Source organism: Rhopalosiphum padi, chromosome 2 (genome assembly GCF_020882245.1).
Source record: "Rhopalosiphum padi isolate XX-2018 chromosome 2, ASM2088224v1, whole genome shotgun sequence".
Lineage (NCBI taxonomy): Eukaryota > Metazoa > Arthropoda > Insecta > Hemiptera > Aphididae > Rhopalosiphum > Rhopalosiphum padi.
The window spans coordinates 32,855,496-32,861,528 of NC_083598.1; positions in this window are offsets into that span (position 1 = coordinate 32,855,496).

Consider the following 6,033-nt stretch of genomic DNA (forward strand, 5'->3'; position numbering starts at 1 on the left):
TAATATACGGTATATGATCTGAGGGACCTTTTTCAATTGACTCACCTCTAATAGCATTCTGACATTCACAATTTTTAATTATACATCTCCACTCTCCAGTATACTGTTTCGTCTCATCGTCTGTCTTTCGATCCACTCTAAATATGTAACGTTCTATGTAATGTACTAATAATAAATAAATCCTTATTTTTATTACCTACTTTTTATGTATTGCATTTTAAGTTAGTATAATAATATGAGACAGAAAATTCACTAATTTAATAAAACATAAAAAACAACACATTGAGACATAATATCATCACTAACTAAATCAATTTTATATCCATAAAATAAAAAAATACTAATTAGTAATTACTAATATAGGTACCTACCTACCTACCCAGAAAATTGTGATCGCTGACCGCTGTTATAGTCCTGTAGCTCTAATTGTTATCGCGGTTTTACCGTTTCTATATTTATTAACTGTCGCTTTAATGACTTCGCGCTCTTTACATGTAGACCCAAAATTGTTATGTTTTAAACGTAAATTATTTTGTTTAATATTGATATTAATCATTATATAATTATGTTTGTTAATAGTGTATTAGTGTCAATATAATTTTAATACTTGGAGCTAAACATACCATATATTGTGTAAAAACACAATTGTCAATGAAAAATCAAACCTAATTAAAATAAAATATTCTGTTATTTCTTAAAAACCTAAAAGGATAGGAAAACATTGTTTGTTTAAATAAGTTTCTGTTATTAAAATTGTGATAAATGGGTTAGGTTGAATTTCGATTCTTAGATTTTCTCAAGAACGAGTTCTTTTATTCATTGGACTCATTGAATCAATTACCCCACGGTTGCCTATATTATCACAATATTATATTTACATGAAAAAGTTTGCTGATGTCTTCCAATCTCACCAAAACCCAATTTTCCGAATCCTAATTCGCTGATTATTTCAGATACTTCCAATATAACAAGTCAGTTTAAAGATTATATTAAATATATTATATATTTGTAAAGATATAATAACTATATATATATACCTATATTATATTATTATTCATCAACGTTGATTAAAAAATGATTTAGAGTCATATAGAAAATGCTATTATGAATACATTTATAGTATTTGTTTTTAAATCGTGTTCTATCAATTAGATGAACATAGTTTTATAACATAATATTTATCACTAACAAATCGTAATATTTTTCTGATTTAATTTTTAACCAACCATTAGAATAATATTAATAAGCACTTTTAAATAATGATCGAACTACACTACGGTCTACAACTACGACACAGTGAAAATTAAAAACAGCAGGAATAAACTAAAATCGCCTGTATTGAGATTCTATTTTGACTTCTACTAGTATTTTTAGTGTATAGAAAATCATCAAACATCATTACAAATGCTTTTAAGTTTTAACACATTGTAACTTGTAAGTAATGTTTATTCATACATTATAATTTATTAAAATATGTACATGTCTTGTTAAAACAGGACTCAAATTAATTAAGAAAAGAGCCCAGAAATCTTGTAGACACCAGTATACCACCCGAAATTTAGGTCTGCCCGATCGATTTGTGTACCATGTTATTCATTGCAAATTCTACCTTAATATAATTTTGTCCTACTCATTATTAGGTTCAGTGAATTTTTTTAACATTGGCACTATTGAGCGGTTAACGACCTTAACCTGTCCGTTTGCTATAGGTGTCCCAGTTCCTATTAACTCGTGTTTAGCTACCTAATTCAGACAATAATAAGGTTTTAAAATCATTTAAGGCAAGGGCATACGCAGAAAAAAGTTTTGGGGGGTGTTTTTGAAAATCAGTTATTGAAAAGTAGAACTTTTTTTTAATAAACATACGACATTTTTTTGTGGAAATTAGCTATACCTACTTAGGTACAATACATATTTTTTTTAAGTATAAACATTGATATAAAAAAAAATTATAATACTAAATCTAATTTTCGCGAAGTTTTAGCCATTATGTTAAGAATATCTTCACAGTTAACACCTATGTCTCTATCTCTCTATGTATATTTAACAATATTAATTTATTTAATCTTTCGTCGCCAGTTTTGTTACGTAAATACGTAGTATGTACCCACGTCAATACACAATAGGTATAATTTTATTTTATTTATAAATCCTGTTTAAGTATTTTTATTTTTATTCAAATTATATAAATTATTTTAATTTGTTAGTATTAAATTTTTATTTTGCTTTAACCGGTTTTTCACAAACACAATGTAATATTATACCTATCTATCAAAGTATAATATGACAATTAACATTAAATAGAATAAGTAAATAACCATATAAAAACCAAATATATCGGGGGTTGTTTGAGCACCCAAAACACCCCTCCCCCCTGTGTACTTCCCTGATTTAAGGTGAAGACAGTTCCTCTACCGGAGATTTTTGAATAGGAATGGAAATAATTTTTTAAATATAGAAGTACTTCATCGGTTTTTGTTATGTTACTTTTGAGTAATTAGCATCGTACAAATTTAGTAAAACTATCAACAACGACTAAATGTATTGTTATATTTAGTTTTCACATCTAACGGTCCCAATGATAAATATGAACAGTTAAGAATGTACGATCACCTTATGGAATTCTATGTAAATATCCTTATTCGTGTTTACCTGCTAAATATATAGGAATATTCAATGCACTTTAAGCAATTAAATAGTAAATACATAATTATGGACTTCAATGTCATATAGTGGTGTTTATAGGAGGGTAGAGGTTCAGCATCCCATGAAATTCATTGTTGGTACGGCATACATACAGTGTACGAATTTATTTAGTCAATGTATTAAATATATTTTTGCAAACTTGTCTCGAAAATAGGTTTTTTTGCATTAATTTAATTATAATATTCTAGTTTTCATAGTTTATTATTAAAGTTAATTATTATAAATTAAGTTAATTTATAATATTATTGATTCAATATATTTTTTTTATAAACTATAGGAGCACTTCTTCCCGAAATTAATTCCTTTATACACCACTGATGTCTGATTTCATATATCGTACATGAAATGTTCCGATATGGTTTCTGTCGCGACCAATATACATCATTCATATACAGTATTATTTCCTCTCTCTCTCTCTCTCTCTTTATGAAGTCAGCAAATGCCAAATATTTGTTGTGCAAACCTCCACAAAACTTTAGAAGCGTTTGCCAGTCTAAACGATATTTTTAAGTATTTGAACTTTTCTAACGGCGTTATAAAAGAGGTAAACAGATGGATATTTCATTCATTCGAATGTGGTAGAATCCGTCAATAAGCGAAATTATGTTTTTACTATTAAGCATGTCAATTTGGTCATCAATAAGAGATGAGGGAAAATTGTCCTATAAAGTAATTTTATTTAACTCACGATAGTCTGTGCATAATCTCAGATCATCTGTTTTCTTTCGGACAAGTACAATTGGAGAACTGTAAGGACTTCTGCTATTTGTTTTAATTACACTTTCTTTCAACAAAACGTCTATTATAAATGTTAGTTTTTCCGGTCACCATATTATATACGTCATTGTGCTCTATAGGAATTAAGTTGATCGTGTTTAAGTATTACTGTATTAATTTCATTTCTAAATTAGGGTTAGCACTAATCTGTTAACATCGTTCACTCAAAACATATACTCGTTCTTGTATATAGTTGTATATAGTTCTAGTAATTCACTTCTATATATAAATTCTATACTTTCTGGTTAATATTTAATTTTTCTACATTAGATACATTAATACTATTATAATTTGACAATAAAAGCATGACACCGTTTTTTTTTTTATAGTCATTGTTGAAGATTTCTGGCAAAAATAAAAGATAATATTAGGATAATTTTTAAGTCACCTATAAAAGCACGCGTTTTCTATACGTGCTTTTTTTTAATAGTTGTCATAGTTTTAACTTTTAATCATTATGAAGAGTTACGTTAAATATAAATCACCAGACGTGTATCGGAGTGCAATATTCTAGAAAGCTTGAATTTCATTAATTTTGATTTTTTCGATACACCAGTTTTTACTTTATTAAAGAAAACACTTTGGTGACTAATTCTCTAATATATTTAGCGGAACGCGGAAGTGAACTTAATCCAGGGGTCAACAATTAAATTGTATGGTGGTCCAGATAATTTGAAAAACAATTTTCTAGAGCCAGAAAAAAACTTAATAATTGTTGTGTTATTGTGATTAATATTGTAAATAGCGATAAACGATTAACGCCATCGTAATCTTCAAATACATCATAAAAATAGATCAAATATCTATTATATGTGGAAAACCAGCATTTAAAAAAATATATATTTTTTTGGAGTTCCAGTTACCTATTTCTCTTCGTGGGCCAGATCTGGCCCACAAACTGTCTATTACTGAATGTTTACGATTAATATCTGACAAACGTTTCAACTGAGGTTAACATTTTAAGTAAAATGATAAATAATCAACACCAGAGGCGTAGCCAGGATTTTATTTATAGGGGGGGGGGGCTAAATACTTTTAACTTGAGTTATTGTAAATCAAAAACAACAACAAAACAAAAATACTGATAACATATTAACGTTAATACTTAATTATAAACGTTAACGTTTTTACTATTTTAAATAATATCAATTTATAAGACAATTTCCATATTTAAATTTAAATATTTCATAACAACATAAAAAAATACAGCCAATAGGGGGAGGGGTTTATAGCCCCTTTAGCTCCCCCTCCTGGCTACGCCACTGCTCAACACCTTAAGTACATGATTGAACCTTTAAAGTTAGATACAACGTACCTATTTATTTAAAATAAAGTGAAAAATGTCCATTTCTCTTCTAGAAAATTTTCAATTTTGAAGTACTACAGTGAAGCCATCCAACATGAATAATATTATATGATTTATCTAGTATATTTAAGATGTTAAAGATTTCCATACTTTATTTATAAATGAATTTTTCATGCTATAAAATCGCATGAAATTTTTTGTAACTATCATTAGGAGTCATCATATTATACGATCTAAGTCCAACGTAGAGTTCAAATGATTGAATTTATAATGTTAATCGCTTTAAAACTTAGACTATCTGTATCTATTGATCGAACAAATAGGCAATAGCACCAATAGATAGCTTGTTTAGTTAAGTTGTTCACAATTTTTAAATGTGAAATCAAATGCGTTTATTACGCTAAATTATAATCTTAAGAACTTCTTAAGAAGTGGACAGTATATTTGTTTATGCTAAATAGACGATATATAATTTAGTAGTCTCATGTTCTCGTAGATGTGTCTAGAACTATTTTGCAAAATGTGCACAGAGTAAATTTTTAGGAAACCCTTTGTAAAATCAGACTTCATCCCTATCCAAGAAAATGAATTCTAAAAGTTAGCATTGAGTAATTTAAATTCACAGATATGGCCATTATCTGGGCTGGCATTGTCGTCAGACCCGCAAACCTGTTGACCATACAATAAAATAATGTTACATAGTTTGTGGTTGGTTTATGTTATAAATTAGGACAGTTAGGTACCTACCAACTTACATTTTTATTTTAGAGGAAACAACTGTGTGTAATATTTGTTCTTGGTTGCAAGAAAAACGGAATTTTAGATTCTCATAATTCATATTAAAATAATTTAAATTATACATTTTTATAAATGTATGATTTCTAAAAACAGTAAAAACCGTTATTATTTTTAAATTTAATCTAATTTTATAAACAACTTTTGCTTGTTTCAAAACCAACCCAAACTGCCCACGTATGATATTACAACGAACAAAGGGATTTACATTTTGCGTCGTAGTAAATAAGTGGTTACAGCGGTTACTATACCTAACCGCGCTTGTTATACCATATCAAGTGTTGTGTTTACAAATCAATGAACGCCGAGTTGTAATCTCCCAGAAGCGGTCATATTGCTTACAAATTCTGACTTTTCAAGTTCCAAAACGGATCTGGAAAACATCAGCAATATAAAGAATTAAAGAATACCGTCGTTGTTGTTTTGTGGTTCCATGTGCTGACATAGAT